Here is a 26,030-nt window from a genome sequence, read left to right as displayed (position 1 = left end):
TTTGGCAGGACACAACAAGGCCTACATAAATACTAGTTGTCCATGTTATTGTGGTAATTGGCAGGAGCCAATGAATGAACAAGATGAGGGAAACAGGGATGGATGACATTGTATGCACAACCTCTGAAAGTGAGCCCATCTCCGTGAGTGCCCTGACCTGTCTTGAAGTGCTGGGATCCAACCCTTTTCATCTCATGCACCTCAGACCTTCCCTGTCTCCTTCCTGACAGCCTGTATTAGTTTCCTGTGGTTGCTGTAACAAATGACCACAAACCACTGTTGTCTCTAGTTTAAAACAACAGAAATGTGCTGGGTGCCATGGCTCATGCCTGTAATTCCAGTACTTTGGGAGGCCGATCATTTGCTGTCCGGAGTTCAAGACCAGCCTAGCCAACACAGCAAAACCCCGTCTGTACTAAAATTAACCAGGGGTGGCAGGCACCTGTAATTCCCAGATAATTGGGAGGCTAAGGCAGGAGAATCACTTGAACCCAGGAGGCAGAGGTTGCAATGAGCCAAGATCACACCACTGTGCTCCAGCCTGGGTGACAAAGTGAGACTCTGTCTCAGAAAAAAGAAAAATTAGAATTCTCTAGATACCCGAAAGCCAAAATCGGTATCATAGGGCCAAAATCAAGGTGTGAGCAGGGCCACATTCCCTCCGGAGGGTCTGTAAGGTTTAAGTCTTCCACAGCTCTTCCAGCTTCTGGTGACTCCAAATATACTCTGGCTTGTGGCTACATCACTCAGATCCCTGCCTCCATCTTCACAGGGCTGCTTTCCCCCCCATGGCTTCTCTTCTCCATGTGTCTCTGCTCTGTGAGTAGCTCTCTCATAAAGATGCCTGTCAATGCATTTAGGGCCCACCGAAATCATCCAAGATAATCGCTAGATTCTTAACTTGATTATATTTGCAGGGACCCTTTCTCTAGACAAGGTCACATTCATAGGTTCTAGCATGTGGGCATAGCTCTTGGGGACCATCATTCAACCCACTACACCTTCCCTGTCAAAATTTACCTGTCTTAGGCCAGGCATGGTGGCTCATGCCTATAATCCCAGCACTTTGGGAGGCTGAGGCAGGCAGATCACATGAGGCCAGGAGTGTGAGACCAGCCTGGCCAACATGGTGAAACCCTGTCTCTACTAAAAGTACAAAAATTAGCCAAGTGTGGTGGTGTATGCTGGTAATCTCAGCTGCTTGGGTGGCTGAGGCATGAGAATCATTTGAACCCAGAAGGCAGAGGTTGCAGTGAGCCGAGATCATGCCACTGCACTCCAGCCTCAGGAACAGAGAGAGACTGTTCAAAATTAAAAAAAAAAAAAAAAAGATTTTGAGCAGAAAATGTTAATGATATCATGTGTTTACTTTCTGCTTGATATTAGAGAACTCAAAGAGATGTATGGTCAAGAGAACAGCTGTCTAGGGGCTAGGATTTCAGGCCCCACCCGGGCCTCTGAAGAGGCTAGCCTGGAGAAGAGGCTTTTGTTTTTTTCTCATCATCAACCCTTCCATCAGCTCACAGTTTGCACAGGACTCGCCCTGTCATCTGGTCACTGGAAATGATGGGAGAGTTGGAAGTACCGTTAGAGCATTCCATCTCTTCCTAGCTTTCTAAATAAGTTTTGCATCTTTCTAGTCCTAATCCTTCCCTTTAAAACTCGTTAATAGAAGCTCAGTACTGTGCTAAGCAATTTACAAGCATCGTATTTAATCATTGTAACATTCCCTCTGAAGTGGGTACTATCATTTTTGTACTTTGTAGAGAAAGAAATTGAAGCTTAGATGTGAAATGGCAGAGCTAGGATTTGAACCCAGGTTCTCTCACTCCAAACCCCATCCTTTGAACCACTGTACTGATGTACCTCCTGTGGATCTTCAGATAGCATTTGTCTCAAAACTGGGCTGTCAGAAGCATGATGGGAGTGGCCAAGGGAGAATTACACAAGCTAGTGAGCTGCGGTGCAGAGCCACTGGTTCTGCTCCCAGAAACTCAAGGATTATGAAGTGTGATGATTGCTGCCTGGGATGGGGAGTATGCATGTATATTGATTAGTGCCTACCATACTAAGAAATTGCCTTCTCTTTAGAAGTGAACAGTCTCAAATTGGCAAAATATAGAAAGACAAAGGTATAAAAGGACTGAGCAGAATCTGAAGTTTTCCTATGAGTATGGAGGTGGGGCAGAGACAAGGAAGAAGAAACTACAACTGAGAAAATAAGCCTCACTCTTGGTAAGGTGAGATGTCTTTGACATTCATGAAGGTGTTGGGTAACACTGCTGTCCCTTCCTAGCAGGAAGAACAATGTGCCCGGTGGTCTGTCAGACTACACTGCCTTACCTATAAAGAAGGCAGGAGACTAACATTTATTTGAGCATGTAGATTTTCCGACTATTTCCCTCGCATTATTTCACTTCCTCCTCAGAGGAAGACATTTCTCCCCTCATTTTGCAGATCGGGCAATGGAGCTCAGAGGGCTGGAGTGGTTTGCCCAACATCACTCAACTAGTAATGGCAAAGCTGGGATCTGAGTTTGTCTTCTAACTCCAATCTCAGGGCTCTAATTTAGAGTGCAGTCAGTCATTTATTATAAAACCCTGGCAGTGCTTGATTGCCTGTTTCAGTGGGAAGAAGAGTGAGCTTGTTTCACATCAAGGTGAAGTCAGGAAATGTGCAAGGTCACTAGCCTCCCCAACCCTGCCCGCCTTCTTGTCCCTCAACTCCAGCTTTGTCCACCTCTGCCTGGAAAACTCCTTCTCAAGCTTTAATGGCCCCAAGAATTATGCCCACATGCTAGCACCTATGAATGTGACCTTGTCTAGAAAAAGGTGGAAAAATCCACCTCAAATGCCTCCTCTCTTTGAAACTTTCTAGATCCACTACCTTCCAGCTGCAGATAGAGTAGCTGTTCTTTTACATGTTCCCTCAGAACCATATGCATATGTGCATTGCTAATAAAACACTTTGATATGCTTGTCTCGCGCACTAGGATGTGAACTGCTCAAAGACTTGGACTATGTCTCATTCCTTGCGGCCCAGCCAGGCCCAGCTCAGGGAGGTTAGGCAAGAGCTGTTGGGTCGAAGGCTCTCGGTGCTGTCGACCTTGGCTCTGAACTTCACCAGTGCAATCAGGTACACCTTGGTCTCTTCCCTCCCATTGCTGGATGTCCAAGTGACTCATACCTTTCTCTAGAGGCCATTAACATGTCCCTGCTCAGACGCTAGTGCTGAGTTCCACTCTTCTCTGTGGCTCTGCTGATGTCCCCTTGCCTATCTCCATGTGGTCTCCATATGTCCCCTATATCCCTCGTCTATCCTGCTCTGTCCCTAACCATACAGGCTAGACTTGGCTTGACTTTGTCACTGCTCTGGTGGCATCTCTCCTCTCCTTCTCATCACACTCCTATCCCTGCCACTTCACTCCAGGGAAAAGCAAATTGAACTCCTCTTCCAGCTACTGGTGCATCAGGCCCTATGGCAGGCAGGATAACGGCCCTTAAAGATACCATGCCCTAAGCCGGGTGCGGTGGCTCATGCCTATAATCCCAGCACTTTGGGAGGCCGAGGCGGGTGGATCACAAGGTCAAGAGATTGAGACCATCCTGGTCAACATGGTGAAACCCCATCTCTACTAAAAATACAAAAATTAGCTGGGCATGGTGGTGCATGCCTGTAGTCCCAGCTACTCGGGAGGCTGAGGCAGGAGAATTGCTTGAACCCAGGAGGCAGAGGTTGTGGTGAGCCGAGATCGTGCCATTGCACTCCAGCCTGGATAACAACAGCGAAACTCCATCTCAAAAAAAAAAAAAGAAAGAAAAGATACCATGCCCTAATCCCTGGAACCTATAAATGCTACCTAATAAGAAAAAGAGGACTTTGCAGATGTGATTCAATTATGGATGCTAAGTCCAGGTATGGAGGCTGAGGTGGGTGGATCGTTTGAGCTCAAGAATTCGTGACCAGCATGGGCAATGTGGCAAAACCTTGTCTCAAAAAAAAAAAAATTTGCTGGGCGTGGTGATGTACACCTACAGTCCCAGCTATTTAGGAGACTGAGGTGAGATGGACTGCTTGAGCCTGGGAAATTGAGGCTGCAGTGATCCATGTTCTTGCTACTGCACTCTAGCCTGGGTGACACAGTGAGACCCTGTCTCAAAAAATAAATTGATTAAGGATACTGAGATGGAGAGATTATCCTGGATTATCCAGGTGGGCCCTATATGTAATCACAAGTGTCTTACATGTTAGAGAATGAGGAACATTACGGGGTGGGGCGGGGCGGGGGAGGTGAAGTCAGAGGCAAAGACTGGATGCAGCCATGAGCCAAGGAATGCCAGCAGCCACCAGGAACTGCAAAAGACAAGGAGCAGTTTCTCCCCAGAGCCTCTGAGAAAGTGCAGCCCTGCGGCCACCTTGCTTTTGACCCAATGATACTGATTTTGAACTTCTCATCTCCAGAACTGTGGGAAAATAAATTTCTATAGTTTTAGGCCACCCAGTTTGTGTCAATTTGTTACAGCAGCCACAGGAAACTAATATAGGCCCCGGAGGAGTTGACCTTGCTCTCCTAGTTTTTCTTTTTTTTTTTTAACCCTGCTAGTTTTATAATTGGCTCAACCGCCTCACTCTCCTGGCTGGTTTCTTACAGCTCCTTTCTCTGAGGACCTGGACCACTAACCACAATTTATTGAGCACCTACTATATGCCAGGTACTGAGGCAGGTGCTTCACATGGGCTACCTCACTAATCCATGCAATAACCCTGTGAGATGGGTACTGAGGTGGAAAGAAGTTAGGTAACTTGCCCACGACCACACAGCTAGAAAATGCCAGAGCTGGGATCTAAAAGCAGACCTGTCTATCTCCAAAGCCTGTGGCCATGATCCTGCTGCCTCCCTACTCGAGTGGGGGCCGTCTCTAGTTGACTGACTGTCAGTACACATGTATTTTTCTCCAAAAGCCCATTGGCATCTCATACAAATAATAAGTGCTATTACAGGACAGGCATTGTGCTCAGGATTTTACATACATTATTTTATTTTTCCCATCAATGCAACTCCATGAGATAAGGGCTATTATCATCCCTTTTTACCGACAAGGAAATTACTGCTAAGTGGTAGACCCGGCACCAGGCCCTGGGTTCCTGGGGTCCTGGACCAGTGTTGTTTCCTTTGATCTGCTCAGCCTCTCATTTGCACCAGTGCCCTGGGCTGTAATTTGACTTGGACTTGGTTCAGGCTTCTGAAAGGCCTCTGTGTTGTCCAAAGTTTGGAGGACTTCCATCAAGTTTATGTGTGGAGCTTGCTTGTTAGTTTCCAGAGGGTTCAAAACACCCACAGCGCTGCATAAATATTCCACTGCCCAGACATTCACAATCACCCTACTCACATATTTAAAAGTCTCTCTACCTCGTCCTATCTGTAGCCTCCTCCTCCTCCTCATTAGAAGCCTTGAGATAGTCACATTGCAAAATTAACATATTAAAACAAAGTTTCCAAATATAAATTATCATAATACATTATAACTATGACAATATAAAAATTGAGAAAGAAGAAAAATGTTCAGGATTTCATCAAAATATATGTCCTAAGTAAAGTCTTTTTTGAAAATGCATCTTAATGGAGGTGGATAGAGGGAAGAAAGCCAAGGAAGAGAGAAAGAATGAGACAGAAAGCAAGATTCTCTGTATTTAGAAACCCTGAATATCTAAATGGGTTTATTTAGAATCAGTGGTCATTTGCATGCCTTCATATGAAATACTGGAAAACTTAATGGAAACAGCAATTCATACAGCATAGCCAACAGACAACGAATTGCCTTTGGAAGTGAATGAGGACTCCCTGAATTTCCTGGATCATCTTGGTTCTTTTTAGGCTTTGCAAAGGAAGAAGAACGCAATGAAAGGGAAAAAGAACTCTCCATGATTGTCGACAGCTGTATAATAGTGAAAAGAGACCAGCACCAGGCCAGGCGCGGTGGCTCACACTTGTATTCCCAACGCTTTGGGAGGCCAAGGTGGGCAGATCATCTGAGCTCAGGAGTTCAAGACTGGACTGGCCCACATGATGAAACCGTCTCTACCAACAATACAAATTAGCCAGGCATATCAGCTACTATGGAGACTGAGGTGAGAGGGTCTCTTGAGCCTAAGAGTTGGAGGTTGCAGGGAGCTGAGATTGCCCCATTGCACTCCAACCTGCGCAACAAAGTGAGACCCTGTCTCAAAAAAAGAAAAGAGAAACCAGGACCAGGACCAGAGAAATGTGGGTTTCAGTCCTACTTCTTCCCTTGGGTGCTGTGTTATCTTGGACAAGGCACTTCCCTTCTCGGAGCTTTAGTTTTTTCCATCTGTAGGTGATTTCTATGGAACCTTCAAATTCCACAAGAATATTTTATACTAAAATAGCATCATAGCTATGCTTCTCATTTTTGCTTTTGCTTTTCTTCTCACAGTCACATAATGAACTAAGAGAATGAGGCAAGGAGTTGTGGTTGCTGCTGAACACACACATTTATCCAGAGGGCAAATGTAGACTTTGGTTTAAATTCTTCTGATGAAACTGTGTCTCACGCCCAAATCCCAAGTTCAATGGAACTGCTTTTGAGATGCCAGCCGTAATGGCCTTGCTAGGGAGGAGGTCCATGGTGGCCTCTGCCTGAGTCTGTTTCATTGCAACACTCCCAGAAAGCCAGCCCTGTCATTAAGCTCACAAAGTCAACACTGTCCTCAGCAAAAGCCCGGAGTCAGCAGTCACCTAAAGGCAACTGTGCTCCTTTAAGGGGACAGCTTTCACCATTCATTGCTCCACTGGTGCTGGCCTTAAAACTCGAAATCAAACTCAGGGCTCCCAAGGCTCTGGCCTTTCATCCAACACCACCGAAGGCTGTGGGCAGGATTCAGAATTATGTTTCGCCACTGGTCCAGGCCGCAGTTTGTCTGGGAAGAGAAACAGACACAGGGAACAAAGAGACGGAAGTGGGAAGGTTGGTGAGGAAAACAGCCTTTCTGCTGTTATTGCCACAGAGCTACCAGTGGTATTAACACAATCAGAATATTTTACCCAGAAGTCCAGAATGTGGATGTATCAACAAGCATTTCTTGCCCTAAACATTTATCATAGGCATATCAAGTTTTTACCATGTCATTTCTTTCTTTTTTCTTCTTTCTTTCTTTTGGAAACAGTCTTGCTCTGTCGCCCAGGCTGAAGTGCAATGACATGATCTCAGCTCACTGCAAACTCCGCCTCCCAGGTTCAAGGGATTCTCCTGCCTCAGCCTCCTGAGTAGCTGGGATTACAGATGCCCACCCCAACACCCAGCTATTTTTGTATTTTTTTTTTTTAATAGAGACAGGGGTTTCACCATGTTGGCCAGGCAGGTCTCAAACTCCTGACCTCAGGTGATCTGCCCTCCTCAGCCTCCAAAGTGCTGGGATTACAGACCACTGTGCCCAGCTGTTCTTGTTAATTAATATGCTTCTTCCTCGTTATGTTAAAGCTACATCTTGTGTGCATATCCTGAACCCCCACCTAGCTGGCAAATTCTTCAAAGGCAGGGGAAGTTCCCATTGTTTGGTTTCCAAGCCTAACAAGGTGACTGGTGCTGAACTAAGCCAAGACAGGCAGACTGCCTTCACCAGGGCATCAAGAGCAGCACCTTGGTGTAACCCCAAAGCCCTTCTCCAGGGGGAACCAGTCCATCCCTGTATCTTTTTGTGGCCCACAAAGCAGTACCTCCTCCCCCAGGTCTGAGAAGACTGAGGAGGGTGTTATTAGGTTCCTACACAGCCTAGACTAGTTGATACTCCATTTGGGACTTGCTGAATGATGACAATGATAACAGCTGACATTTATTGAGCACTTACTATGTGCAGGCTCTGCTAAATACTTTATCTTACAACACAGTCCTCATACCAGTCCTCTGAGATAGCACTTTTATCATCCCCATTTTACGAATGAAAAAACCAAGACTCAGAATACACAGCTAGGAGGTGGTAGACCTGAGATTCTGGTCAGGGCTGGCTGACTTGAATCCTGTGTTTGAGCTAGCATACTCTGCTTCCCAAACTAGTTTATAAATTCTTTTGAGAGCAGAGATTAGGCTGGGCGCGGTGGCTCAAGCCTGTAATCCCAGCACTTTGGGAGGCCAAGGTAGGTGGATCACAAGATCAAGAGATCAAGACCATCCTGGTCAACATGGTGAAACCACGTCTCTACTAAAAATACAAAAATTAGCTGGGCATGGTGGCATGCACCTGTAGACCCAGCTACTCGGGAGGCTGAGGCAGGAGAATTGCTTGAATCCAGGAGGCAGAGGTTGCAGTGAGACAAGATCGTGCCTCTGTAGTCCAGCCCGGTGCCTGGCAACACAGCAAGACTCCAACTCAAAAAAAAAAAAAAAAAGAAAGAAAGAAAGAAAGAAAAGAAAAGAGAGCAGAGATTTTATTTTATTTTATGTACTCACAGAGCCTAGAGGAATCCTGAGCAGCAGTGGACTCTTAGCATCTACCTGTTTTCTGACTGACTGATGAACAATCCATGCCCACAGCAGTCAGACACCAGAAATGAGGGTGACAAGAAGTTAGAGAGGGATTTGGCAAAGAAAGTTTGGAGAGCTGCTTATAGCCAGGTTGATTTAAGGTGAGGGGGTGTAGGCACAGAGCCCCTCTAGGCAGTACTCAGAAGCTTCCAGAGAGTCCTGGGCAGGAAGGTGGCCTTCTCTTCTCACAGAAGAGTATCCAAGGAATAAGGAGGCATCCAGACATAGTAAGGGCACGTGGTGGCTATGGACCCCAACCTCACTCAATGTCTCTGTCTTGGTGATCATTAAGAAGCCAGGGTTGCTCTTTGCAACAAATTGCTCAACTGTTGTTCTGATTACCTCGAATGTAGAAAAATGCACAGTGCCCAACTGTTCCGACACTTTGACTGCTCTGCAGACTTTTTCCCTCTTCCCATATTAAAGATGTGAAGGATTGCAGCCCTTTTTTCTAACAGCTTATGTTTTGATGTTTTACCTGTAAATCAAGTGTTTGAAACTGATAACACATTTCCCATAGGAAATCACGTTACTTAAAGAGGCTGGGATCTCAGGCTATGTCCTAATGGTCTTATGTTACCCATTATTTATTCATTTATTTTTTTTAATTTCTTATTTTTAGAGACAAAGTCTCGCTGTGTTGCCCAGGCTGGTCTTGAACTCCTGGACTCAAGGAATCCTCCCACTTCAGTCTCCCAAAGTTCTGGGATTCCAGATGTGAACCACTGTGCCCAGCCTTTACCCATTATTAATAGCAGTGAGTCTGACAGTACCTATCACCTACAAATAATCATGTTCATAATAGAAAAACTATATATTACGTTGGTGCAAAGGTAATCGAAGTTCTTGCCATTACAAAACCGCAATTCTTTTTGCATCAACCTAATATATTCCTGATTCTAACTCAGCACCCAAGACAGGGTTTCCCCTACCTGGGGAAGGAGGGATTCCTGAGAGTGAGATTAGCAGCACTCTGCTACCTCATAACTTTCTAGCTGGGTTTGGAGAAGAGACCAGAACTTGAGGCTGTAAGATCATGTCAGCCTTATCAAGGAAGTCATGTCTGCAGAAGCAACAGGCTTGCAACACAGTCATTGCAGCGATGATCCAGATACACCCTGATATCTGTTGGTTCATGATGACACACAGGAGGGTACAAATCACACTCTTGACTGCCTCAAGACATCTGAAAACTTCAAGGATATTTCCACCATACTCAGCTTGTTAAATCTCTGAAGTGGAAAGATCGATACCCCTCTAGCCCAGCTCCATCCCAAAACTCTCGTCATATATGCGCTACTCTGTGCTGAGAGACAGGGAGTTGCAGAAGGAACTCCTTCAGGAAGCTTCTTATTCATTTAAAATACATTATTATAAAGCTACTTTTATTTTTAGTTCTAACTTTAGGCCAAAGGCTTTATATGTTTTAATTTATTAAATTCTCATAAAAACCCTATGTTTAGATTTAGCTTCACTTAGAATATAAGGATATTGAGGTTTAGCATGATTAAGTAACTTGCCTTACAGTGAATACATGGAAAAATCAGGATTCAAAAGCCAGTCTGTTGGTCAGTCGTGGTGGCTAACACCTGTAATCCCAGCACTTTGGGAGGCTGAGGTGGGTGAATCACCTGAGATTAGGAGTTCAAGACCAGCCTGGTCAACATGGTGAAACCTCGTCTCTACTAAAAATACAAAAAATTTGCTAGGCATGGTGGCCCGTGCTTGTAATCCCAGCTACTCAGGAGGCTGAGGCAGGAGAATTGCCTGAACCCAGGAGGCAGAGGTTGCAGTGAGCTGAGATCACGCCATTGCACTCCAGCCTGGGTAACAAGAGCGAAACTCCATCTCAAAAAAAAAAAAAAAAAAAAAAAATTAGCTAGGTGTGTTGGCGAGCACGTGTAATCCCAGCTACTCAGGAGGCCGAGGCAGGAGAATTGCTTGAACCCAGGAGGCAGAGGTTGCAGTGAGCTGAGATCCTGCCATTGCACTCCGCCTGGGTGACAAGCAAAACTTTATTTAAAAAAAAAAGACAGAGTTTTACAGTAAGTTGAACAGAGGCAAGTCATGGGAGCTTCCCCATAAAGTACTGCTGTACTGCACACAGCAGTACAGGAAGGCTGAGTGCAGAAGGAGCTTCCCTTAGGTGCAGTCTTCACACTGGGAGCAGACATATTACACAGATCTCATTATTCTATAACCAGCATTGCACACCATATTGACTTATCATTTTGAGAATGAGCTACTTGGCTGTTAAATTGCCCCGGTCTCTAATGAGAATTGTTAAAAAATAAAAATTTTTCCCAAGTCTTCCCTTAGCTATTTTTCCTTCTTTCTTTCTTTCCTCCTTTCTTTCTCTTTCTCTCTTCCTTCCTTCCCTCTCTCTCCCTCCCTCCTCCTTCCTTCCTTCTTTCCTTTCTTTTTCTTTCTTTCTTCCCTCTCTCCCTCCCTTCTTTCTTCCTCCCTCCCTCCCTCCCTCCCTCCCTCCCTCCCTCCCTTCCTTCCTTCCTTCCTTCCTTCTTTCCTTCCTTCCTTCCCTCCTTCCTTCCTTTCTTACTTTCTTTCAACAGTTTCACTCTGTCACCTGGGCTGGAGTGCAGTAGCATGATCTCAGCTCACTGTAAACTCTGCCTCCTGGGTTCAAGCGATTCTCCTGCCTCAGCCTCCCGGGTAGCTGGGATTACAGGCACCCACCACTATGCCCAGCTAATTATTTGTATTTTTAGTAGAGACAGGAGTTCACCATGTTGGCCAGTCTGGTCTCGAACTACTGACCTCATGATCCGCCCTCCTCAGCATCCCAAAGTTCTGGGATTACAGGCATGAGCCACCGTGCATACCCAGTGTCTTTTTTGTTTTTTTTTTTTTTTTTTTTTTTTAGTAGAGATAGGGTTTTGCCATGTTGGCCACGCTGGTCTTGAACCCCTGGCCTCAAGCAATGTATCCACCTCAACCTCCCAAAGTGCTGGGACTACAGTGTTTTTCTTTCTCCATGATGCAATACATAGTCATAAATATTCTCTGGAATCCTCTAATTTTCCTAATTAAAAGAAGAAACTTTTAAGAAACCGAAAGACAGAAGCCTGCTAGATCAATCTTCCCATATGAGTAGCACATCAAACTCATTTATGAAAAAGGAAGAATCACAAAGTTTCAGTTTGTTACAACAATATAAAAAATAGGAGAGAAAGAAGCATAGAAAACGAATACAGATAGGAAGCACAAAATAAGGTTATAGAAATGAATCCAAATTTCAGTAATCATAATAAATGTAAATGGATCAAATAGGCCTTTAAAAGTACAAAAAGAGTTCGAGTTTTAAGTATTAGAAATCCAGATAAATACTTTTTATAAGAGGCTTGCTAAACTGTAAGGATCCAGAACGACAGAAAGCATAAGTATATAAAAAGTAGAGGCTGGGCACAGTGGCTCACATCTGTAATCCCAGTGCTTTGTGGTGCTGGGAGCATAGTAAGACCCCATCTCTACAAAAAATACAAAAGTTAGCCAGGTGTGGTGGTATGTGCCTATGGTCCCAGCTTCTGGGGAGGCTGAGATGGGAGACCTGATTGAGCTCAGGAGTTTGAGGCTTCAGTGAACTGTGACTACACCACTGCACTCCAGCCTGGGTGACAGAGCAAGACCCTGTCTGAAAAAGAGTAATAATAATAATGATTGTTTAAAAATTAGCTGGTCATAGCGGCATGCACCCATAGTCCTAGCTACTTGGGAGCCTGAGGCAAAAGGAGTGTTTGAGCCCAAGGAGTTCAAGGCTGCAGTGAGCCAAATGCCACTGCACTCCAGCCCGGGAAACAGAACAAGACTCTGAAAGAAAGTAAAAACAAAAGTAAAAATAAATTATATCTGGCAAATATCCACCCCTTCAAAAAAGCTAATGTGGTTGTTATTTATATGAGACAAATGAGTTTAAGACAAAAAGCATTTTCAGGGATGAAATGAGTTACTACATTTGATAAACAATTTCACTGGAGAGTTACAACAACTCTAAACTTATACGTCCTTAATAACATATCTTCAAAATATGTAATCCAAAAATTGATAAAACTTTAGTTTTAAATTGAAAACATACATGGTGATGAGGATAAATAACAGAGGAAGATAGACGAGAAGAAACACATGTTGAGGGTTTACTATTTGCCAAGACTGTGCCAAATGCTAGGGAAATGAGGACGTGGAGACAGTTTCTGCCCCCGTAAAACTTCCATACGGAAATAATGTATAATGTGATAAAGGTTATAACGGGGGATATACACTCTTATAATGAATGATGGAAGACAGAAGGAAGTTACTGTCTCAATCAGAAGAGGAGGAGGTAAAGGAAAACTCACAGAGAAGTCTTTTGAAATCATTTAAAAGATGAGTAAGAGTTCACCAGATGGACAAAGGGCAGAGGGGAGGGACCAGGGAGAAGAGCATGCCAGACAGAGGAAACAACACCAAAAGCCAGAAAGGTAAGAATGCACAGCATGTTCAGAGGTCTAAAGCATTGGATAAAAGCATTGAGAAAGAAAAAAACATTTTACTGGTAACGATTTCACATGCATGAAGCCTTAATTTCAGTGACATTTACACATACCAGAAAGAAGAACTGGACAAGCTTCCTCTTCAGCCTAAAAGTCACTAAAAAAATATTATTAATCACATGTGGGATGAGAGGAGCTTAGAAAGCTACCAGTTTGATTTTCCTTGGCAAATCCTGCAGTGCAGATTTGCTAAGCTCCAGTGTAATGCACTCTGGTGATGTCATTTTAGCCTCGGATGATTGCACATCCCAAACAATCATGTGACTAATACCCTTTGGCTGTCACCAAAAGGTCTAAACAAGACCAGCAGCATGCTCAGCCTCAGCGTGCTAGCAAGCTCCCTTAGTTCCTCACTCTCATAATTACAATCTAACTTGTTACATGTAATAAACAGGAGGTGAGAAAGGAGAAAGAAAAACAAGTGTGGAAGCTGTTTCCTAGTAGTGCTATGACCTAACGCATCCATTTGATTTCAGCTGGCGAGGGAAGCAGAAGATCCAGTTTGACGAAAGAAATCAAGAATGATTACACAACAGGCTGAGCTGGGAGAGACCTTTATATACTGTCAGTCCCTAGCATGGCAGGTAATTCCCTCAGCTGTGAACAAAACATCTTCCAGAGTAGCCAAAAAGTTTTAGGAAATAATGTGCACTTTTTTTTTTCTTTTTCTTTCCCCTTTGATACCTAGTCCAGCAGAATGATGAGCAATTTAGAAGGGACAGCTGTTTTTCTTTCTTTTAGATAAAACTGTCCCCCTTGATGTTGGGTCTCATTGATGCTGATTCTTTTAACTAAGCAATTTTCTCATATGCAGTGGGAATTGACACCTCTCTAACCAATTTTTATTTTGTTGATGAAAACTGGAAGCGGAAGCTAGAAGGATGGGGGGATTGTCCTCTTTTCTCTCTATTTTTTTTCTTTTTGATGTCCTTTACTTCAAGTTAAGCCTGGTTTTTGCTTTAATCATAGCGAAAAGCATTTTCCACATCAGGGAAAGTAGAGAACAGGCTGTAAATCCTGTTCCCTGTTTGCTCTCAGCTACCCATTTTTGTCCTTTGCCCTGTGGCAACGTCTTTTCTTGTTTGCTTCTCCTTTCTTTATTCATTTCTCAGTTCTCCGGCCTCACTCAAAATGGCAGAAATTATGCAACCTAGTACTTTTCACAGAAGCTCCTTTAGCATAGTAATTCATCAAGGATTCATCAAGTGCCTGCCATGTACCGTCACTGTTCCAGATGCAGAAAATACTACCATGAATGAAACAGACAGAAATCCCAGCTGTCACTGAGCTTTGTCTGAGGGCCACTGGGGAAGGCCTCTCAAAGGAAGTGAAAGCTGAGCTGGGATCTGAGTAATGAAGAGGAGTGAGCCTAGGGGTGAACAGCTGCAAGAGTGTTCCAACCAGAGAGACCAGCCCAGCAAAAAGGAGGACCATCCACCCTGTACATTCCAGGGACAGGAAGGAATGAGGCATGGTGCCTTCAAGGGAAAAGCATCAGTTTGGATGAGGAAGGATGGAGGGTCAGGAATACAAAGTAAGAGAAATTATGGCTGGGCGCAGTAGCTCATGCCTGATATAATCCCAGCAATTTGGGAGGCCAAGGCGGGCAAATCACTTGAAGTCAGGAGTTCGGTACCAGCCTGGCCAACATGGTGAAACTCCGTCTCTACCAAAAATACAATTAGCTAGACCTGGTGGTACGTGCCTGTAATTCCAGGTACTCAGGAGGCTGGGGCAGGAGAATCACTTGAACTAGGAGGTGGAGGTTGCATTAAACCGAGATCACACCACTGTACTCCAGCCTGGGTGACACAGTGAAACTGTGTCTCAAAAAGAGAGAGAGAGAGAAAGAGAGAGAGAGACAGAGAGAGAGAGAGAGAGAGAGAGAGAGAGAGAGAGAGAGAGAGAGAGACATTAGCTTAGGGTGAAAGGAATTTTGTCCACAATAAAGGAAAGATTCCTCTGGATCCACCAGATGGAGGAAGGTTTGAGAGAACAAAGTTCACGGTTGGGTTCCAGGGTCTGAGTAGAAGCAGGAGAGAGAATCTTCCCATTCTTTAGAGGTGTAAAGAGTGGGAACTGCGGCCCAGTAACTTGGAGAGGCAAGGCCAGGTTCAAGGAAGACGAGGGGAATGAATGGACTGATAGCAACACACAGACAGAGACACACACTTATGCAGGCACACGTGCATGAAATGATAGCAGGCGCCTTTTCAAAGTATGCTGGGTTGAGTGAAATGACCTAAATGTATATTTTGTATACAGTAAGCAGGAGGGCAGAGCCCTGTTTTTACAAATTACATTCTCAACATTTTTAAAAACATTTGTTCCTGGCCAGGTGCAGTAGCTCATGCCTGCAATTCCAGCACTTTGGCAGGCTGAGGCAGAAGGATCACTTGAGGTCAGGAATTCAAGACCAGCCTGGCCAACATAGCCCAAAACCCCCATGTCTACCAGAAAAAAAAAAAAAAAAAAAATTCAAAAATTAGCCAGGCATGGTGGCTTATACCTGTAGTCCCAGCTACTTGGGAAGCTGAGGCAAGAGAATTGCTTAAACCTGGGAGAAGTTTCGGTGAGCTGAGATCACAACACCGCACTCCATCCTAGGGAACAGAGTGAAACTCTATCTCAAAAAACTAAAATTAAAAAAAATTGTTCCTATACAGTAAACATAAAAACCACATACCCTTGTTTAAAATGATTTGAAATTTTAAACAAAATAGAGTGACTGATAAAAACATGCAGGAAGTTTCAAAGTACGTTTCTTCAAGTTACTTAAGACTCCTTCCCCCAGACTTTGGTCTGGAACCTTCTGATCTACGGCTTTCCAGGTGAATCCCAGCTGAGCTGCTACAACCTGGTAAGTGTGGCCAGCCTCAGGCTGGGCTCATTAACGCCAAAGGAAAAAGAAAAAGGCCACAACTTAGTGGGCTGCCAAAGCTGCTGTCTTTTTTTTTTTTTTTTTTTTTTTTGAGACAGGATCTTGCTATATCATCCAGCCTGGAGTGCAATGGTGTGATGTCACTCACTGCAACCTACGCCTCCCCGGTTTAAGTGATTCTCCTGCCTCAGCTGGGATTACAGGCACCAACCACCATGCCCAGCTAATTTTTGCATTTTTTTAGTAGAGAGGGGATTTCGCCATGTTGATCATGCTGGTCTTGAACTCCTGAACTCAAGTGATCCACCTGCTTTGGCCTCCCAAAGTATTGGGATTATAGGTGTGAGCTACCATGCCCAGCCCAAAACTATCTTTAAAAATATATCTGTAGCTCTAGCCAAGTGAGGGAGAGGAATGCTGAGGTTGAAAAGATAGTTTTGCCTTGCTTCATAGAGCAAAGCTTGGCTTAGTGACTAAAAATTTCTGGGAAAAAGTTTCAAAAAAAGATTTCATATTAAAAACAAAAACAAGAAAAAACTCAGCTGAACACAGTGGCTCATGCCTATAATCCCAGACCTTTGGGAGGCCAAGGCAGGCAGATCACCTGAGGTCAAAAGTTCAGAAACAGCCTGGCCAACATGGTGAAAACCAGTCTCTACTAAAAATACAAAAATTAGCCTGGCATGGAGGCGGGTGTCTGTAATCCCAACTACACAGGAGGTTGAGGCAGGAGAATCGCTTGAACCCAAGAGGCAGAAGTTGCAGTGAACTGATATCATGCCACTCCACTCCAGCCTGGATGACAAGAGCAAAATTCCATCTCAAAAAAACAAAAATAAAACTCACTAAAGATCAAAACTTTCTGACAAGTGGAAATAGTTGACACCCAGCACTGCAGGTGAGCTATGCTATAAAGCAGGTACCTGACCTGGGTCTCAGGTCCCTTCTAATGCTTACATTCTATGAATTAACCTATATCTAAAGACCATGAGCACAATATTGAATGAACATGTTCACAAACATTGTCATTCTTTCTCTTGCTTCAGACATAGCTAGTTAAAAAGAACTATCAACATCACTAGCCATCAGAGTAATGCAAATCAAAACCACAATGAGATACCACTTCCCACTCACCAGGATGGCTATCATAAAGAAGATAGACAACAAGAAGTGTTGGTGAGATTATGGAGAAAGCAGAACCCTCATATATGGCTGGGAGGAATGCAAAATGGTATAACCAGTTTGAAAAATAATCTAGCAATTCCTCAAAAAATTAAATACCTCCCAGCACTTTGGGAGGCTGAGGCGAGAGGATTGTTTGAGCCCAGGATTTCAAGACCAGCCTGGGCAATAAGGCAAGACTTCGCCTCTAAACAGAATAAAAAAACTTGGCTGGGTATAGTGGCACATGCCTGTAGTCCCAGCCACTTGGGAGACTGAGGTGGGAGGATAGTTTAAACTAGGGCGCTTGAGGCCGCAGTGAGTCATGATTGCACCACCGCACTCTAGCCTGAGCAACAAAGCAGGATTCTGTCTGGGGGGAAAACAGAGAAAGAATAAGTCAGTTCAATATAGGATTATCATATCACTGAACAATTTCACTCCTATGTATACAGAGAAATGAAAACATATGTCCACAAAAAACATGTATATGAATTTTCATATTAGCATTATTTATATTAGCCAAAAAATGGAAACAATTCAAATGTCCATCAACTGATAAATGAATAGACAAAATGTTTATCCATACAGTGGCATATTATTCAGCAATAAAAAGAAATGAAGTTCCAATACTTGCTACAACATGGTAGAATCTTGAAGGCATAAGTGAAAGAAGACAGTCACAAAAGACCACATATTGTATGCCAATTATATGAAATGTCCAGAATAGGTAAATTTATAGAGACAGAGAGTAGATTTGTGGTTACCTACGGCAGTGCCGAGGGAGAGAGTTTGAGGGGAAGTGGAGAGTGCCTGACAGGGTTTCCTTTTCAATGATGAAAATGTTCTAAAGTTGATAGTGGTGACGATTGCACAACTCCATGAATATACAAAAAATTGATGTGTAAACTTAAAATGGGTAAAGTTTATGGTATGTGGATTATATCTCAAGAAAACTGTTATGCCCCCCACCCCGCAAAAGAAGAGTTCTGGCATGAAGGTCAGAACACAAACTGACTGATTGATCCCAAACCAGTTTATTTTATTTATTTACTTTTCTGAGACGAAATCTGACTCTGTCACCCAGGCTGGACTGGAGTGGTGCGATCTCAGCTCACTGCAACCTCCACCTCCCAGGATCAAGCAATTCTCCTGCCTTAGCCTCCAGAGCAACTCGGATTACAGATTCTCACCACCACACCTGGCTAACTTTGGTATTTTTAGTAGAGATGGGTTTCACCATGTTGACCAGGCTGGTCTCGAACTCCTGACCTCAAGTAATCTGCCTGCCTCAGCCTCCCTAAGTGCTGAGATTACAGGCATGAGCCACCATGCCCCACCCCAAACCAGTTTAGATTCATGATGGCATGAATCGAAGGTGGGAAAAGGGAGGGGGAGAGAACAAAAAAGAACTACTCTCACAGCAAAACGAGAAGCAAAATTTCAGCACAACTTTTGTTTGTAATTTGAGAATCAAGGTGGGCATTCTACCATGTAAATATCTGTGCCTGAATTCTGACACAGCATTTTTTTTTTTTTTTTGAGACGGAGTTTTGCTGTTGTTACCCAGACTGGAGTGCAATGGCAGGATCTCAGCTCACCACAACCTCTGCCTCCTGGGTTCAGGCAATTCTCCTGCCTCAGCCTCCCGAGTAGCTGGGAATACAGGCGCGCACCACCATGCCCGGCTAATTTTTGTATTTTTAGTAGAGACGGGGTTTCACCATGTTGACCAAGATGGTCTCGATCTCTTGACCTCGTGATCCACCCGCCTCGGCCTCCCAAAGTGCTGGAATTATAGGCGTAAGCCACCGCGCCCAGCCTGACACAGCATTTTTTTAAAAGAATGATTTCTCCTAAACTGTAGCACTCAGACAACAGAAACCTCTGACTTGTATTCCACGTTTAACAAACACACACAAAGTTGATTAAAAGACTTGGGGGTGCTTCTGGCCCTGGGATCCAGCCCTCCATGCTTGTCCAGTGCAACCCATGACCCTAAACATTTCTTCCGGAGATAACATCATTCAGGATTCACAGAAATACTTCTGTATCTCTCTTGTTTTATGTCTTCAAAACAAAAAGCTTTTTGAGTTGTGTTGCTGCTGACATTAGGGGGAAAAACGGCTTTGGAAAGATTTGAGTGGCAGAAACTCTTAGTTAAGGTAGGACAAATTAATTAAGTTGTCATATTCCTCTCAGAGAATGTGAATGCAATAGATTCTTGCATAATTAAGTATCATTGGCTAGGAATGCTGAGGATCCCTTTTCCAGCTTCTCAGAGTTGTTTTCCAACTCCGAGTTCTAGCGGTGCTTGGGAATTAAGTGGCATTTGCAATGGTTGCACACTGTGCGTTGTGACTGAGGACATTCTTACTACTTTTTTATGTTTTTTCCAATACAAGATCTGGCTCCATTGTCCAGGCTGGGGTACAGTGGCACAATCTCAGCTCACTACAACCTCTGTGTCCCAGTCTCAACCATCCTTCCATCTCAACCTCCCAAGTAGCTGGGATTACAGGCATGAGCCACCATGCCAGACTAATTTTTGCATTTTTTGTAGAGAAGGGGTTTCACCATACTGCCCAGGCTGGTGGCTCATGTCTAGAATCCCAGCACTTTGGGAGGCCTAGGTGAGAGGATAGCTTGAGGCCAGGAATTCAAGGCCAGCCTGGGCAACATAGTGAGACCATCATTCTCAGCAAACTGACACAAGAACAGAAAATGAAATACCGCATGTTCTCACTCATAGGCTGGTGTTGAATAATGAGAATACATGGACACAGGGAGGGGAGCACTACACACTGGGGTCTGTTGGGGGGAATAGGAGAGGGACAGCGGCGGGTGGGGAGTTGGGGAGAGATAGCGTGGGGAGAAATGCCAGATATAGGTGAAGGGGAGGAAGGCAGCAAATCGCACTGCCACATGTGAACCTGTGCAACTATCTTGCATGTTCTTCACATGTACCCCAAAACCTAAAATGCAATAAAAAGAAAAAAAAAGACACTGGTATAACTCAGGAAATTCCAAGGATTTAGAGGTTATCTCTCAGGAACCAGGACCAAAGACCAGACAAATTCTGTATTATACAACAGACTAACTGTCCTGGTCTGAGTATTTAGCTTCCTTGAGCCTCTCAAAGTGCTGGAATTACAGATGTGAGCCACCCCGCCCAGCCTAAACATTTAACATAGTAATTACCAACTGCTATGGTCTGAAAGTCTATGTTCCCCCAAAATTCTTATGTTGAAACCTATTCCCTAATATGATAGTATTAAGAGGTGGGGGTTTGGGCAGGTGATTAGGTTATGAGGATGGAGCCCTTATGAATGAGATTAGTGCCCTATAAAAGAGGTCCAAGGAAACTTATTCATCCCTTCCATGAGGTGAGAACACAGCAAGAAGACATACTCTATAAAACAGAATGAGCCCTCATTAGACATGAAGTCTGGTAGCATTTTGATCTTGGACTTTGCAGCCTCTAGAACTGTGAGAAATAAATTTCTGTTGTTTATAAGCCGCCTAGTTTATACTATTTTTGTTACAGCAGTTTGAATGAACTAAGTCACCAATCTTATACAATGTCAAGGAAAAAATATTTCTAATAGGATATGTAAAAAGAAACCAACAAAATGTATTTATTTATTTATTTTCTTTTAGATAGGGTCTTGCTCTGTCTGTCACCCAGGCTGAAGTGCACTGGTACAGTCATGGCTCACTGCAGCCTCAACCTCCTGGACTTCACCAATCCTCCTGCCTCAGCCTCCCAAATAACTTGGACCACAGGTGCTCGCCACCATGCCTAGTTAATTTTTTATTTTTATTTTTCAGAAGAGACAAGGTCTTGCTATGTTTCTCAGGCTGATCTGGAACTCCTGGGCCCAAGCAATTCTCCCACCTCAGTCTCCCAAAATACAAAGTTTAAATTTGTAAATTTTTGGCCAGGCGCACTGGCTTATATCTGTATTCCCAGCACTTTGGGAGGCTGAGGCAGGTAGATCACTTGAGCTCAGGAGGTCAAGACTAGCGTGGTCAACATGGTGAAACCCTGTCTCTACAAAAAATACAAAAATGATGGCATGCACCTGTAGCCCCAGCTACTCAGGAGGCTGAGGCAGAGAATTGCTAGAACTCGGGAGGCAGAGGTTGCAATGACCCAAGATTGTGCCACTGCTCTCCAGCCTGGGTGACAGAGTGAGACCTTGTCTCAAAAATAAATAAATAAATTTGTAAATGTTTATGTTAAAAATATGTTAAATGAAAGTATAGTAAAGAACGAATTGCAGAGAAGTGAAACTATTGTATTAGAATAGCAAAAATAGAGATAGTTTTATGTTTTTTAAATTTTTCTTTAACACTGGTTCAATAAATTTTTAGAAACAAAATTTTATACAAAAAAGGTTCAGCTTTATTTAAACGATTTTTATTTAAAATGTTGGTGTTCATAAATTATTTTTTATTTTGCCTTCCAATTTTAATGGCTATTATAAATATTTTAAAATAATAATTTTCAAAGTAATTATGATTTTTAAATTTACAATTACTTTAACTTACATTTGATAAAAATATACTCAAATTTTAAACACAATTACCTTCATTTTTAACTTATTGCATTACTGTTATCAATTGAACACAAATTACATGAAAATCTTTATTGTAACAACACAGTAGTTTTTCTGAAATGGAGAAAATAAAATAGATGTGATGGCATACATAAATAAAGACATAAATAGAATGATCCAAGATGGCTGATCACTAACATCTCGGGATTGCAGCTCCCAGTGAAAGCGCAGAGAACGAGAGGACGCCACACTTTCAGACAAATTTTTGTCGCTCACGGACCAGAAGATTCCCAGTAGAGGAGCCCCACGGATCACCAGCGCGACTCTTGTGGCTGGCGCAGCGGTTTTGCCAGCACCTCAGCATGGCAGCTCTTGGTGCAGAGTAAACAGGACTGGTTCCCCTTCTGACCGACGTTTGGAGCTCCGGGAAGTCAGAGTCGCCTATTACGGACTCAAGAAGGAAGCCAGACTGGAGATTCCCGGGCAGAAAAGCACCATCAGTCTTAACGCCACCGTTTTGGCCAGTGCAGTGGGTTGCTCATATTTCGGCCCTGGGAATTAACAACTTGGACGTCCACTCAGAGACCTAATTTGAAAGCTGGTAATTACAAAGACAACAGGTGGATAAATTTACAAAGATGGGAAGAAACCAGCGTAAAAAGGCTGAGAATACTCAAAATCAGAACGCCTCTCCCTCTAAAGGGGATCACAGTTCCTCATCAACAAGGAAACAAGGCTTGATGGAGAACAAGCACATCCCATTAACAGAATCAGGCTTCAGAAGATGGATAATAAGAAACTTCTGTGAGTTAAAAGAACATGTTGTAGCCCAATGTAAAGACACTAAGAACTTTGAAAAAAGGTTTGATGAAATCCTAATGAGAATAGACAATTTAGAGAGGAATATAAGTGAATTAATGGAACTGAAGAATACAATACAGGAACTCTGAGAAGTATGCACAGGTTTAAACACTCGAATTGTTCAAGCAGAAGAAAGGATATCAGAGGTCGAAGTCCAACTTAATGAAATACAATGAAAAGACAAGATTAGAGAAAAAAGGATGAAAAGGAATGAGCAAAGTCTCCAAGAAATGTGGGACTATGTGAAAAGACCAAATTTACGTTTGATAGGTGTACCTGAATGTGACGGAGAGAATGAATCCAAGCTGGAAAATATTCTTCAGGATATTATTCAGGAAAATTTTCCTAAACTAGCAAAGCAGGACAATATTCAACCCCAGGTAATACAGAGAACACCACAAAGATAGTCCTCAAGAAGAGCAACCCCAAGGCACATAATCGTTAGATTCACCAGGGTTGAAACGAAGGAGAAAATACTAAGGGCAGCCAGAGAGAAAGGTTAGGTTACCCACAAAGGGAAGCCTATCAGACTTACAGCAGATCTCTCAGCAGAAACTCTACAAGCCAGAAGAGAGTGGGGGCCAATATTCAACATCCTTAAAGAACAGAACTTTCAGCCCAGAATTTCATATCCTGCCAAACTAAGCTTCACAACTGAAGGAAAAATAAAACATTTTATAAACAAGCAAGTACTCAGAGATTTTATTACCACCAGGCCTGCTTTACAAGAGCTTCTGAAAAAAGCATTACACATAGAAAGAAACAACCAGTATTAGCCTTTCTAAAAATATACCAAAAAGTAAAGAGCATCAACATAAAGAAGCATTTACATCAACGAATGGATAAAACAGCCAGTTAACATCAAATGGCAGTAACCCTAAATTTAAATCGACTAAATCCCCCAATCAAAAGATACAGCCAAAACCCAATGGTATGTTACATCCAGACCCATTTCACATGCAAGGATACACAAAGACTCAAAACAAAGGGATGGAGAAAGATTTACCAACCAAATGGAGAGCAAAAATAAATAAATAAATAAAAAGCAGGAGTTGCAATTCTCGTATCTGATAAAATAGATTTTAAAGCAACAAAGATATAGTGGTAAAAGGATCAATGCAACAATAAGAGCTAACGGTCCTACCACCCAGATACATAGAGACTTAGACTCAATGAGACAGAAAATTAATAAGGATATCCAGGACTCGAACTCAGATCCGGAACAAGTAAACTTAATAAATATTTATAGAGCTCTCCACTTTAAATACACAAAATATACATTCTTGTCAATACCACATCACACCTACTCATAGGTTTAAATGAAATATTGATTGGCCATTATTAATACCCATTTTTTTAGAATAAAGCAACATTTTCGTTCTCTCTCCCTCTTTTTCTTCCACTTTCTTCCTCTCCTTCACTCCTTTTTTCTTTCCTTTTCTAAAAAAAAAGACATAAATAATGTCTTTTATTAATCATACAAAATGTCACTAACTCCTCTAAACGTGCAATAATAACTAAAAAGCCGTCATCTTTTTTGCTGTCTTTCATAATACTTTATCAACAACATAGCTTTGCAAATGTTTCTAATAATGTTATGGATTTGTCAAGATTGAAGTATAGAGCACATTTTGTTTAAAATGTTTTGGTTTTCAGCTCGTGCTGTGGCCCATGCCTGTAACCCCAGAACTTTGGGAGGCTGAGGCAGGTGGATCACTTGAGGTCAGGAGTTCAAAACCAGCCTGATGAAACCCTGTTGGTTGGGTGTGGTAGTGGGCGCCTGTAATCTCAGCTACTTGGGAGGCTGAGGCAGGAGAATCGCTTGAACCTGGAAGGCAGAGGTTGCAGTGAGCTGAGATCATACCACTGCATTCCAGCCTGGGTGACAGAGCAAGACTCTGTCTCAAAAAAAAAAAAAAAAGAAAGAAAGAAAACCACATCCCCTCTGGGCAGACATAACGAAATCAGCCCTGGGCCAGGGAGCCAGGCCCAGCAAGAGAAGCCAGGGCTGGATTTTTATCCCTAATGGCCCTGTTGGTTGGGCACCTGGCTCAGGGCACAACCTGCACTCCGACCTAGGCAATGGCCTCGCATTAGAATAAGGAAAGTGACCCAACTTCTAGTGGCAGGCACATTGGAGTGGAGATTCCAAAATTTTGTTTCATATATTCCTAGGTTCCACTGAGGTGCCTCTGACCCCCATCCCCAAACCACAGATCAACCACAGCAGGTCTCTTTCACCTACTGTGTAATAGAGGGGTTTTGTTTATGTTTTTGTTTTAGTGGAAGATATTGCATAACTTTTTTTTTTCTTTTTTTAGATAGAGTCTCACTCTGTAGCCCAAGCTAGAGTGCAGTGGCGTGATCTCGTCTCACTACAACCTCCACCTCCCTGGTCCCGGTTCAAGCAATTCTCCTACCTCAGCCTCCCAAGTAGCTGGGCTTACAGGCAGAAGCCACCATGCCCAGCTAATTTTTGTATTTTTTAGTAGAGACGGGGTTTCACCATGTTGACCAGTCTGATCTTGAACTCCTGACCTCGTGATCTGCCCAACTCAGCCTCCCAAAGTGCTGGGATTATAGACGTGAGCCACCAAGCCCGGCCAATATGGTATAACTTTAAATATATACATTTATAGGCCGGGTGCAGTGGCTCATGCCTGTAATCCCAGCACTTTGGGAGGCCGAGGCGGGTGGATCACTAGGTCAAGAGATCGAGACCATCCTGGCCAACATGGGGAAACCCCGTCTCTACTAAAAATACAAAAATTAGCTGGGCATGGTGGCACGTGCCTGTAGTCCCAGCTACTTGGGAGGCTGAGGCAGGAGAATCTCTCGAGTCCGGGAGGCGGAGGTTGCAGTGAGCCAAGATTGCGCCAGTGCACTCCAGCCTGGCGCCTGGCGAGAGAGCGAAACTCTGTCTCAAAATAAAAAGAAAAAAAAAAAATACATTTACACGCAACCCCTGATTTAGTCCAGCCACACAGCCATATCATGGTCTCTGGTGGCAATGGAATAAAAGGGGCAGCAGTGGGAGCTGGGGAGGGCAGGGAGAGAGGGAGACTTTTTAGGGACATCCACAGCCACTGGCTTTTGTCCCCTACTCCAGTGGGTGTGCTCCTCTCCTTGACCCCACTGGGCACCATACTTTATAGTTACTTAGGATTCGTCAAGACCTTGGCTGGAGGTCTCTTTGATAAATCCAAATTACTATGCTCTTGTTAAACCTTTCACATGCCAAAGCAGGCAAACAGCGGATATTTTTTAACATCCACATTCGAAAACTATGCTGGGTATACTTCACTGTAATATACAGCCAGCAAAGCAACCGTAACATTTCCTCATTTTTCCTGACTAAATTTAGAAGCAAACATTTTCAGAATATGAAATTAAATAACAAAGGTCATAGGACAATGAATAATATGCTGTGTGTGGTTAATTATACTTGTTCTAAAAAAAGTCATCCTAGCCTCTCTATAAA

General features: G+C 43.3%; 1 long non-coding RNA gene across 1 annotated transcript; it reads right to left on the bottom strand.

Moving 5' to 3' along the window:
• Positions 1 to 5,015: 5,015 nt before the first annotated feature.
• On the bottom strand, positions 5,016 to 13,261 carry LOC103788031 (uncharacterized). Its single transcript, XR_613848.5, has 2 exons — positions 13,138 to 13,261; positions 5,016 to 6,939 (listed from the first exon to the last, which is right to left on the bottom strand). It is a non-coding gene; the product is annotated as an uncharacterized LOC103788031 (long non-coding RNA).
• Positions 13,262 to 26,030: the final 12,769 nt, after the last annotated feature.

The sequence above is a fragment of the Callithrix jacchus genome, chromosome 14 (assembly GCF_049354715.1).
Source record: "Callithrix jacchus isolate 240 chromosome 14, calJac240_pri, whole genome shotgun sequence".
Lineage (NCBI taxonomy): Eukaryota > Metazoa > Chordata > Mammalia > Primates > Cebidae > Callithrix > Callithrix jacchus.
Note: the sequence above shows the minus strand (reverse complement) of the source record. Positions and strands in the feature narration are given on the sequence as shown.